Below are 13,009 nucleotides of genomic sequence, written 5' to 3'. Positions count from 1 at the left end.
ATCTGTATTCATTGGCTTCTAACACCACCATCTTCTGGGCGTTGTTTTTGTCTATCCCACATAGACACCAGTCTGTACTTACTGGCTTCTAACACCACCATCTTCTGGTCATTGTCCATCCCACATGGACACCAGTCTGTACACACTGGCTTCTAACACCACCATCTTCTGGTCTTTGTTTTTGTCCATGCCCCATGGACACCAGTCTGTACATACTGGCTTCTAATCACCACCATCTTCTGGTCTTCGTCCATTCCACTTGGACACCAGTCTGTACACCTGGCTTCTACTCCATCGTCATCGTTGGGTTTAAGACATTCGCGGCGATCAGCTAGGGTTACGAGAAACGTCTAGCCTCCCTAAGGTGGGATCGTCCACCGAAGGTTTTCGCAATTGCGGTTGTTCTTGCTTTTAGCTGTAGTTCGACACCCTTATATACTACCTATTTGAGTATGGCCAATATTAGTCAAGTCTCTCAAGAATGTTTAATTGTTCTTTATCAAGACGATGTAACGCTCAATAAGGCGAACAACTAACGAAGAAAATATTTAATATTAGTTATATTTATTTTAATATTTAAGATAATCTTGTTTCTCAACTCAAAATTAAAACGGAAAGAGTTAAAAAGCAGTCTATTTTTTGTCTGTCCGTTGTCACACTAGTGCACCGAGTTAGCAGTTCGCTTTGTTTTGATGTGTTAAGAAATCCTACAGAACCTTAATATTCACTTTTTACCTCTCCGAGTGACGATGACGTCACGGAGAGGTAATGCACTGACTGTGGGTGCGTCTGTATACGATTGACATGTGGGGATTCTGACAATCTTTTCACCCACATAGTGGGGACCCGACTTACATGTGGGGACATTTTAAAGTCCTCACATGTAAGTAATTAGATAAATGATATAATTAGACTAATTAGAGCCCAAATTAATTTTTTTAAAAAAGTCCCCACTTGTAAGGTACTTGGTCTTTTCACATTACAAGTGGGGACCATGGAAATTAACACATATCCGAGAGATGTCGCCAGAGGTTTTCACACACCCGGGTACCCAGTTGTACGAAATGAGGACCATATGGTCTCTTCGGCGTACATGTGGGGGCTCAAAAATGGGTTTTCATTAAAATAAGCACAGATAGATGTCGCTACTTTAGAAATACAAAATATACATTATTCAGCGATAACAATATAAAATCTTGTATCTCACAGACCGAACGGTGATTTTTTCATAATTAAATTACACTTGACGTACGAAAACTACTTTTCCTAATTCTTTAGGCGTCATTAAATTAACTTCGTTTAAAACATTAACTCGATTTAAAAAACTGTATGTCCCCAGATGTACATTAAAAAGATGGCCAAGTTCCCCACATTTTAAAATGGGACTAACGTTACATATAATGTAAATTTCATCATAATTATCAATATTTTAATTAAAAAAAGTGAATTAAAATGAATTTTAAAAACATGTATATTAACGACCCCACTTGTCCGTTGAAATGACAGTGAAGGTCCCCACTTGTAAAATTATCTAGTTTAAAAAAATATCTTCAAATATTTGAAGGAACCGTAAAAATCCTATTTCTAAAATTTCATCATAATAATCTACATTTTAATTACAAAAGTATAATATACATGTATTTAGAAAATGTGTGTATAAAAGACCCCACTTGTCTGTTGAAATGACAGCCAAGGTCCCCACTTGTAAATTTATCGAGTGTGAAAAATTATCTTGAAATACTTGATGTAACCATATAGGCTTTGACAATAATTCAAAATCTAAAAATTTATACACAAATGTCCCCAGATATATGGTAGGAAGATGGTTTAGGTCCCCACTTGTAAACCTGAAATTGGCTCAAAACTTAAAAGTTAAGCTAGAAATAGGACTGATTACATAAATTTCATTCTGATAATCAATATTTTAACTATAAAATTATAATATACATGAAATTTGAAAATGTGTGTTTAAAAGACCCCACTTGTCAGTTGAAATGACAGTGAAGGTCCCCACTTGTAAATGTATCGGGTGTGAAAAATGAAATACTTGATGGAATCATATAGGCTTTGAAACTAATTCAAAATCTCTTAATTTATACACAAATGTCCCCAGATATAAGGTAGGAAGACGGTTTAGGTCCCCACTTGTAAACCTGAAATTAGCTCAAAACTTAAGTGTTAAGCCTTTCAAAGGTCCGATTACCTAAATTTCATTATAATAATCAATATTTAAACTCTAAAATTAAAATATACATGAAATTAGAAAATGTGTGTTTAAAAGACCCCACTTGTCTGTTGAAATGACGGTGAAGGTCCCCACTTGTAAATTTATCGAGTGTGAAAAATGAAATTGAAATACTTGACGGAACCATATAGTCTTTGACACTAATTCAAAATCTAATAGTTCATACACAAATGTCCCCAGATATAAGGTTGGAAGACGGTTTAGGTCCCCACTTGTAAACCTGAAATCAGCTGAAAACTTAAGTGTTAAGCCTTTAAAAGGTCTTATTACCGAAATTTCATTATAATAATCAATATTAAAACTAAAAAATTAAAATATACCTGAAATTAGAAAATGTGTGTTTAAAAGACCCCACTTGTATGTTGAAATGACTGTGAAGGTCCCCACTTGTAAATTTATCGAGTGTGAAAAATGAAATTGAAATACTTGATTGAACCATATAGGCTTTGACACTAATATAAAACATAATAATTTATACACAAATGTCCCCAGATATAAGGTTGGAAGACTGTTTAGGTCCCCACTTGTAAACCTGAAATCAGCTGAAAACTTAAGTGTTAAGCCTTTAAAAGGTCTTATTACCGAAATTTCATTATAATAATCAATATTAAAACTAAAAAATTAAAATATACATGAAATTAGAAAATGTGTGTTTAAAAGACCCCACTTGTCTGTTGAAATGACGGTGAAGGTCCCCACTTGTAAATTTATCGAGTGTGAAAAATGAAATTGAAATACCTGATGGAACCATATAGGCTTCGACACTAGTACAAAATCTAATAATTTATACACAAATGTCCCCAGATATAAGGTTGGAAGACTGTTTAGGTCCCCACTTGTAAACCTGAAATTAGCTCAAAACTTGAGTGTTAAGCTAGAAATAGGACTGATTACTTAAATTTCATTCTGATAATCAATATTTTAACTATAAAGTTATAATATACATGAAATTTGAAAATGTGTGTTTAAAAGACCCCACTTGTCAGTTTAAATGACAGTGAAGGTCCCCACTTGTAAATTTATCGAGTGTGAAAAATGAAATACTTGATGGAATCATATAGGCTTTGAAACTAATTCAAAATCTAATAGTTTATACACAAATGTCCCCAGATATAAGGTAGGAAGACGGTTTAGGTCCCCACTTGTAAACCTGAAATTAGCTCAAAACTTAAGTGTTAAGCTAGAAATAGGACTGATTACTTAAATTTCATTCTAATAATCAATATTTTAACTATAACAGAAAAAGTTTCTTGTATTAGAGTGAGTTATTAAAGTCTTTGTGAGAGGAGGATTTATTTTGTTGTTTTTTTCCTGTGGATTTATAGATTTATAGACTTTGTTCCAGTATTGGTTATCAGCAGTGGCTTTCAGCACAAGCAAAACTAGGTCTCTATGTAACGACGAACAAATATTTTGTTTCATTATACAGAATATCGCGTTTTAAAATCCTTAATATCAGTATTGCTTTCTTCTGTTGGCAGTACGCAAAAATCTACCTCCCATAGAGACCTAGCATTGCTCGAACTGACCACCGAAGCTGGAACAGTGTATATATCGCGTCAGCTGCCGTCGGAGGTAAGGAGTAGAGCGAGGGGTTGGATATTTTGGATAAAATGTAGGGGATTTCGAAATCCAATTTGATTTCTTCGTGTATCGTTTGATTTCGTCGGATTTTGATTCATTTCAAGATTCGATAAATTCCCACGGATTTCGTCGGATTATATTTCCACGGATTTTGAGGTATTTCCTGTGATTTCCTCGTATTTTCAGATTTTTCTGTTGATTTCGTTGGATTCTGAGATTTTTTCTTGGATTTTGTGATTGTTTTAATGAATTTCGCGATGTCTTTACTGATTTTGTGATTTTTTTAAAGATTTTTTTATTTTGTTTTTTCTTTACTGATTTTCTGATTTCGTTATTTCGTTACTGATTTCGGATTTTTGTAAAATTTCGAAATCAGCGAAATAAGTTTGATTTCATTCCGGATTTCTGATTTTGTTATTGATTTCTTATTTCTTAAGTTGGATTTCGTGAATGACCGACCCCTCGGAGTCGCCTATCCTATAGCGAGAAAAAAATTTCCTCACGCGTTTATGATTTCACAACAAAACGAGAGGAGAGGAGAATCTCGTCTGGTTGCCATCCATTATGACAGTGCAGAGAATGTAGGGGAGAATTATACACCTTCTGTTTTGTTCTGCCAACTACTGTTGGTTCTTTACATGTACATGAAAGAAACAGATGAAAATCGGGTTCGGGGTAGGAGTGTTGTTCAAAGACTGGTAAAAAGGAGACAGAAGTAGATTACCGTGGCGCGAAAAGTTTATTTTTGAATTTTGCCTCTGATTTCCAGAAATCTTATGGTTGAAATGTATTTATTATTATCTGGGAGAGTTTCTAATTGTGTTTGATAAGGCTAAATATGTTTAAAATTATATTAACGGCTTGTTGAAAATAAAATTTAACATAGAGTTGTAGCTTTAAGTTCATTTACTTCTGACAAGAAAATCTACGTGACGAATTGTAGGCGGATTTATATATAATGATAATGCATGAAAGGGATAAAATAGATCGGATAACAGAGACAGATAGCATCACTTGACGTGGGGCCTTTGGGACTTGGGCTAAATATATTTTTAAAAGTGGACAAGAAAATTTCACTCTTCGTTTCTCTTTGGGTACATTATGGGTTACTATACCGAAGGTTTACGAATAACTAAAAACGTGGACGTGGTCATGTGGTACACTGCAGGCTTGTGTTATGTGACTTAAGAGTCGCGTACAAGTGTCTTCATCGTTATCGGCGTTAATCTCTGTTGAAAAGGAGAATTAATTGTTGCAACTAATTGGAAGAATAGGAACTTGGCAATTCGGGCTTAACTCCGCCCCCAGCGCCATTATGGTATGTTTTTTAACAGAATGAAAGCTATATAAGCCCCTCCTCCTGGTAGGTTTTTTAGCACTACTGAAGGTAGACTGACGTTGCATGATGTAGTACTGCCAAGTCCCTATTATGGGTTTGATATAGCTTCTGGAAGGCTTCTGGTTTGTTCGCATTTATTTTGCAATTCCTTCACAACATGTTAATTTTGGACTAATTACACAAATTTAAAATAATCCTAATTAAAGTGTCGTTTAAATGGAAACTGGTTCCAAGCGTAATTTGAATTACCGCAGACATTTGTGAGATATCAAGGTTAGATTAATTACTTTTAGATGAAAACAGTGGGGAAGTTATTTTGTCTCGGTTATGACAGCTAATCCACCTTAATCCCAATCGTCTTAAGTTGGGGCTATCTCGGGATTCTTGGAGGGGATTAACTGGAAGAAAATTAAGAAATTCGTCTGTGGTATGTTACAGTAGCAGCCGACAGACGAATTTCTTCCCGTGCCTCTCCTCCACGAATCACAAGATAAGCCTATTTTCTGGCGATAGGGAATAAGGTGGATCATAAGTTAATAAGTTATTTTCCGTAAGTATGAAACTTATGCTAGAGACTTACTGAGAGCTATCGAGATGGACGCTAGAATTGAGTACACTCGGTTTTCCAGTCCATCTTTCTATTTAGTCTGTGTTAAGCCTTTGTCAACGTCACTTCAACACAAGCTCTCAGTAACCAGTGACAAACTTATGGAACATATCTTATGACCTTATGGTGGATTGAAAATATTAATTAGTAATAATTCGTATTCATAATAAATTAGGAAAATTGAAGCGTTTATATAGTTTTTAAAGCCATAATTAATTACTTGAGACTCAATCGCAATCAGTGCCTACAGATGGAAAGTTCAAACAGAGAGCTTCGAACGGTATGAGTCGTAGGATTTAAAAGTATTGTAATAAATGCCGGCGCGATTTATCTATTATGAATAATTGAGGATCCTACCTTTATTTTCTACTATATTTTCACTCTGGAAAATCTAGATGTATGAATAGACAAAAAGGGTAGAAACACTTTGTTTCAATCGTATTTAGAAACTGTGGGTTAAATATTTAATAGGCTTCTTTTTAAGTAATTGTTCAAATTACAAGGGAGGTAAATTAAAAGAACTAAGGCAATTTTAAAGCAAAATATTAAGTGGTTACAAATAATTTTCTTTTCAAGCCATTTTTTATTTTGAAATGTCGATAAATTTGGGAATGAAAACACCGTTATAAAGAAATTTGTTATAAATAAGTAACACAACGTTATTAAAATACAATGCCGAACCAATTCTTCTCGAATTTCTTGGCAATATCATTCGTATTTAGCTTCTTTAAAATCTCTAGTCTTAATTTGATCTGTTCTAGCATCATAGAATTAATAAAGATTTCTTTTATTGGGCTGTAATAACAAAACGCTTCAATAGTAGACAAATTTCAGCGCAATCGCTCTTGTGAAAACTGTTTGCATCTTTCAAAATCACAAAAAAATCCGAATACTTCTAATATGTTAATTTCTTGCCTAGCTATTCTAGAGGGCCGGTAGGCCCTTCTAGATAAGAACCCACACCCCCCGTAATGTTAAAGAAATAATTCACAGATTTTAGGCTTAGCGTCCCATAGAAAAAGCGTGGGATTTTTGGTGGTCCACTCCATCGAATAACTCAGAAACAACTGCGAAGTTAAGGTTCGAAACACTTTTGAATTATCAAGGAACTATTGAATGTTGAACTTCTGAAGTTTGATTAAGAACAATTAATTCTAAGTATTTTATTTTAATTAATTTATAAATCATGGTAAAACCGTTACATATATTACACTGTATTCATAGCATTTTGTTCAGCCTCCATCGGCTTTGTGGTGCATAGGATAACGCGTCTGCCTACGGAGCAGAAGATAGCAGGTTCGAGTCCTGGCAAGCTCGGTGTTCATTTTTACAGATCTTTTATTCAACATAAATGAAAAAATCCTATAAATACAATGTTTGGATAATTTTTTTCTTACGAAGTACGGGCTTGTGGCGTAATGGATAACGCGTTTGCATTCGAGGCAAAACATTGCAGGTTCCAGTCTTGGAAAGCTCGTTGTCTATTTTTGATGAAGAATCTTAGTATATATAAGGGAAAATTCTTAAATAACAAACTTTCAATGAAATGTGCGCGTGCTGGCGCGTGGTTTAGAAATAACTTTTTTTAAATCTATACAAAAAGGTCAACTAAACTTAATTGAGTCACCAACCGCCTTTTTATATGAAATAAGTTACCACCCGCCTACCAATTGTGAATTAATTTTCCACTCCCCTGCCAAATGATTTAAAATTTTAATCTTTCCCATAAAATAATGAGAGGCACTTGGAGTGAGCCAATATGCTCACAAACATCTTACTGGAACATCGAATTAATGACGTTTGACAAGCATAATCATATTATTATTTTTATAATAGATTAATACAAACTAAGGCTGAAGGAACAGATATTATATTAAAAAGACTTGGTTTGCCCAAGCCTTAAAAACAAAACGATAAGAGTTTTTCCAGTTGTCTGAAGCTGGGATATTATTTTTTTTTTCTATTGAATTTTAAAGACAATCCGTATTTTACTACTCTTTAAAATTTAATTCAATCACCTGCTTTTACTGCTAATGGATTAGTTTCCTATTAATTAATTGAAATAAAAAATTACTTATCTCAGATTTTTCCACAACAATTCCATTTTCCTGAAAGATTTTATCACGCATTTATTATTTTGAGGGACATCGTGTAAATTTAATCAAATTGACTCTTTCTTTTTTAATTTCCGAGAATTTTCCTTTCGAAAGGTTTTAAACACATCAAGTTTTCATAATGTTGTCAACTAAATAGCAACTCAACCAACACTTCTAAAATATTCCCCACAAGTACGGATATACACAGTTCAATAATTGTGACTGTGCTTAAAGAAGAAACGAACACCTTTATCAAATATAAGAAAGGTGATAACAGCCCCCTTTTGTATTCGAAAAGACCGCATATAATGCATTATTAATGAGAGTATTATTTGAAAATTAAAGTACGTTCTCCATTGAAACGAAAAAAATTTCATGATAAAATGTTTTAAGAAAATAATAATAATAATAATAATCTAAGCTTTGCCTATGAAGGGAATTGTTCTTGAAAAATCTGAGATAAGTAATTTTTTATTAGGACTGTTCACGAGCCGAGCTGAGCGAGCTTTTTCAGAGCTCGGCTCGGCTCGAGTCAAAAAAACGGCGGCTCGGCTCGACTCGAGCCGAGCTGGGTCTTGGCTCGGCTCTAGCTCGGCTCGGCTCGATCATTTTCGAGCCGAGCCGAGCTGGCTCGATTAATATATACATGTTTAAAAAAAATTGCTACTACCAACGTCAAGGTTGAAAACGACTATAAATGCCATCCCATGTTTAGGAATGTAGTGGTTCAGTAAAACCCGCTCGGTATAATATGCTCAAGGTTAGAGACGAGAGATTTTTCCCACGCTTTATTTCATTTAAAAATTCAACGGAACGCTATGGGCGGAGAGAATAAAGACTAAAAGGAAAGCACTATATCAGTGACTAAGCTCGCGAGCCGGCTCCCGAGTCGTAGTGGCTCGATGTTTGTCGGCTCGGCTCGGCTCGAACATAAAAAAGCTCGCTCGTTAATTAATCGAGCCGCCAAAGTGGCGGCTCGGCTCGGCTTGAACTCGGCTCGCTCGTCACGAGCCCGAGCTGGCTCGAGCTCGTGAACAGTCCTATTTTTTATTTCAATTAATTTATAGGAAACTAATCCTTTAGCAGTAAAATCAGGTGATTGAATTAAATTCTAAAGAGTAGTAAAATACGGATTGTCTTTAAAATTCAATAGAAAAAAAAAATAATATCCCAGCTTCAGACAACTGGAAAAACTCTTATCGTTTTGTTTTTAAGGCTTGGGCAAACCAAGTCTTTTTAATATAATGCTATTAAGCTGGCAACTAAATAATTACAATTAGCAGTTAGAAAAATGTTTTAAACTAATTAATTAGCCAATTTGTAATTTGACATATAAACTAATTCAATTCAATAAGAAATTAGTCATTTATTTTTAAATTAATTAATTTCAATTACAAATTTCTAATTAATTACCTGTATAATTAAGGTCAAAAAATTAACCGTAAGTAAAAAATAACACCATGAAAGTGCCCATGGACTTCCTACTCCGCCTTTGGTTATGCATTTATTGTTTTCAATAAAGGGGTATGAAAGCCTAACATGTATTATTCTCGAGAAATGAGAAAAGCCTCGAAACTTCCATCATGCTAAATTTAGTTTCATTTCATCATTTTTCTTGCCACTGTTCCTAAAACGGACTCCGGAGTTTTAAATCCATGCGCACTGCTATTAATTCAAGAGGGAAAAATCATGATCGAAATACGGGAGTTACGATTTACGAAAGAGTCAGTTTTCACTGTGAAACGGAGAGAGAGGAAACAGTGGGTGGGTTAACAATTTTGTTCCCCCCTCACTACTGGTAGTGGGACGCATTCTCTCCCGTTTAGATGAAACTCGATTTTTTACTACAAATCGGCGAAAGAGATTAATTGAAAATCCAATTGGCTAATAAGCCAAAACTAAATCTAATTAATTTTAAAATAGATAAATGCCTTTCCGATGCACACTTAGTTATTATAATTATTTCCCAATTAGCTGTAAATTAATTAAAATTCAATTTCCATTTTCAATTAGTGAAAAATGCCAATTAATTAGATTTTTAAATAGCTAACTAACTAATTAGCACGGCTCGGATTTCTTGTATCTCTTTCCCCCGAGTAAAATCTTTGTTTAGCAACTATACTCAGAGTTTGAGCGAAATCTCAAGAAATCTCGGTTTGGAAATTATCAATATATTTTTGAAATTAACGTAACCAACGATTCATCATTTTCTGATTTAGGGTAAAAACTGACATACATTTCTCACGTAATTACCTTGATATTTCGGGTTCACGGGTAGTTGACCGGTTTTCAAAAGAGCGTTTTGGAATAAAGCAATGCCCAAAACAGCGGTTTGCAAAACCGCGTTGAAGCAAAACCGCAGTTTCTGTTTCCGCGTTTCTCAATACAGTGCTATTTCCCAAAACAGCGGCTGCTATTTCCGCGTTTCTCAATATAGCGCTATTTTCCCAACCAGCGGTTTAGCGCTACAGCGTTTCATAACCGTTTGTGATCCTCAGGTTATGGACTGGTTCGCGGAATATATTCTGGAAAAGGTGGCAGCAAATTAATATGAGTATATTTTCGAAAAGGTGGCAGCAAATTAATAGGAAAATATTTTGGAAAAGGTGGCAGCTAACTATTAGGAGGATATTTTGGAAAAGGTGGCAGCTAATTAATAGGAGGATATTTTGGATAAGGTGGAAGGTAATTTATAGGAGTTCAAATAATCCATCCCAACCAAACATTAAAACGCATTAACAAACTAGACCACGAAATTGTTTGTTTGACAACCATTAAAATTCAAACCTAAAGCTGAAATCAATACTAATTAGAGCTCGGCATTATCCATCCGTTATCCGTAAATTAGTGAATAATCGATTATTTATAGGTAAATGTTGTGGACATAATTCGATTTAATATACAACTTCTGTTGATAATTATGGATTATGGATAAAATAACGTGGATGATGGATAGATATTGCCGAGCTCTAATACTTATACCTTCAACAATACGAAACAACGCTCAAGATGTAAACGCTGTAATCAAAATGCGCTGAAACGAGAAATGGCTATAATGGCAAACGCGTTTATGAAAAAGCCGTTTTGGACAATGCTGTTTTGATAACACGCCTAATCGATAACATACCGATATTTCGGTGCTTCAGGAAAGTTGTGAGAGTCAACTAATAGAATAAATGGAAAATTTTCTTAAGTATTTTTAACACTCAAAAAACTTACAAGTGGGGCCTTCACTGTCATTTCAACAGATACGTGGGGTCTTTTAAACAAAATTTTCAAATTTCATGTATATTATAATTTTATAGCTAAAATATTGATTATCAGAATGAAATTTAAGTAATCATTCCTACTTATAGCTTAACACTTAAGTTTTGACGTAATTTCTGGTTTACAAGTGGGGACCTAAACAGTCTCCCAACCTTATATCTGGGGACATTTGTGTATAAATTATTAGATTTTGAATTAGTGTCAAAGCCTATATGGTTCCATCAAGTATTTCAATTTCATTTTTCACACTCGATAAATTTACAAGTGGGGACCTTCACAGTCATTTCAACAGACAAGTGGGGTCTTTTAAACACACATTTTCTAATTTCATGTATATTTTAATTTTATATTTTAAATATTGATTATTATATTGAAATTTAAGTAATCAGTCCTATTTCAAGCTTAACACTTAAGTTTTGAGCTAATTTCAGGTTTACAAGTGGGGACCTAAACAGCCTTCCAACCTTATATCTGGGGACATTTGTGTATAAATTATTAGATTTTGTACTAGTGTCGAAGCCTATATGGTTCCATCAGGTATTTCAATTTCATTTTTCACACTCGATAAATTTACAATTGGGGACCTTCACCGTCATTTCAACAGACAAGTGGGGTCTTTTAAACACACATTTTCTAATTTCATGTATATTTTAATTTTATATTTTAAATATTGATTATTATATTGAAATTTAAGTAATCAGTCCTATTTCAAGCTTAACACTTAGGTTTTTAGCTAATTTCAGGTTTACAAGTGGGGACCTAAACAGTCTTCCAACCTTATATCTGGGGACATTTGTGTATAAATTATTAGGTTTTAAATTAGTGTCAAAGCCTATATGGTTCCATCAGGTATTTCAATTTCATTTTTCACACTCGATAAATTTACAAGTGGGAACCTTCACAGTCATTTCAACAGACAAGTGGGGTCTTTGAAACACACATTTTCTAATTTCATGTATATTTTAATTTTATAGTTTAAATATTGATTATCAGAATGAAATTTAAGTAATCAGTCCTATTTCTAGCTGAACACTTAAGTTTTGAGCAGATTTCAGGTTTACAAGTGGGGACCTAAACAGTCTTCCAACCTTATATCTGGGGACATTTGTGTATAAATTATTAGATTTTGCACTAGTGTCGAAGCCTATATGGTTCCATCAGGTATTTCAATTTCATTTTTCACTCTCGATAAATTTACAAGTGGGGACTTTCACCGTCATTTCAACAGACAAGTGGGGTCTTTGAAACACACATTTTCTAATTTCATGTATATTTTAATTTTATATTTTAAATATTGATTATTATATTGAAATTTAAGTAATCAGTCCTATTTCTAGCTTAACACTTAAGTTTTGAGCTAATTTCAGGTTTACAAGTGGGGACCTAAACAGTCTTCCAACCTTATATCTGGGGACATTTGTGTATAAATTATTAGGTTTTAAATTAGTGTCAAAGCCTATATGGTTCCATCAGTTATTTCAATTTCTTTTTTCACACTCGATAAATTTACAAGTGGGGACCTTCACAGTCATTTCAACAGACAAGTGGGGTCTTTTAAACACACATTTTCTAATTTCATGTATATTTTAATTTTATAGTGTAAATATTGATTATCAGAATGAAATTTAAGTAATCAGTCCTATTTCTAGCTGAACACTTAAGTTTTGAGCTAATTTCAGGTTTACAAGTGGGGACCTAAACAGTCTTCCAACCTTATATCTGGGGACATTTGTGTATAAATTATTAGATTTTGTACTAGTGTCGAAGCCTATATGGTTCCATCAGGTATTTCAATTTCATTTTTCACACTCGATAAATTTACAAGTGGGGACCTTCACAGTCATTTCAACAGACAAGTGGGGTCTTTTAAA

The 13,009-nt window shown here is 34.0% G+C and overlaps 1 long non-coding RNA gene across 1 annotated transcript; it reads right to left on the bottom strand.

Moving 5' to 3' along the window:
* Positions 1–9,217: 9,217 nt before the first annotated feature.
* Positions 9,218–10,993, bottom strand: LOC149714191 (uncharacterized). Its single transcript, XR_016371512.1, has 2 exons — positions 10,854–10,993; positions 9,218–10,396 (listed from the first exon to the last, which is right to left on the bottom strand). It is a non-coding gene; the product is annotated as an uncharacterized LOC149714191 (long non-coding RNA).
* Positions 10,994–13,009: the final 2,016 nt, after the last annotated feature.

The sequence above is a fragment of the Phalangium opilio genome, unplaced genomic scaffold (assembly GCF_054372755.1).
Source record: "Phalangium opilio isolate 3A_F unplaced genomic scaffold, DU_Popi_V2 ptg000009l_1, whole genome shotgun sequence".
Classification (NCBI taxonomy): domain Eukaryota; kingdom Metazoa; phylum Arthropoda; class Arachnida; order Opiliones; family Phalangiidae; genus Phalangium; species Phalangium opilio.
This window is presented reverse-complemented; position numbering and strand designations above follow the sequence as displayed.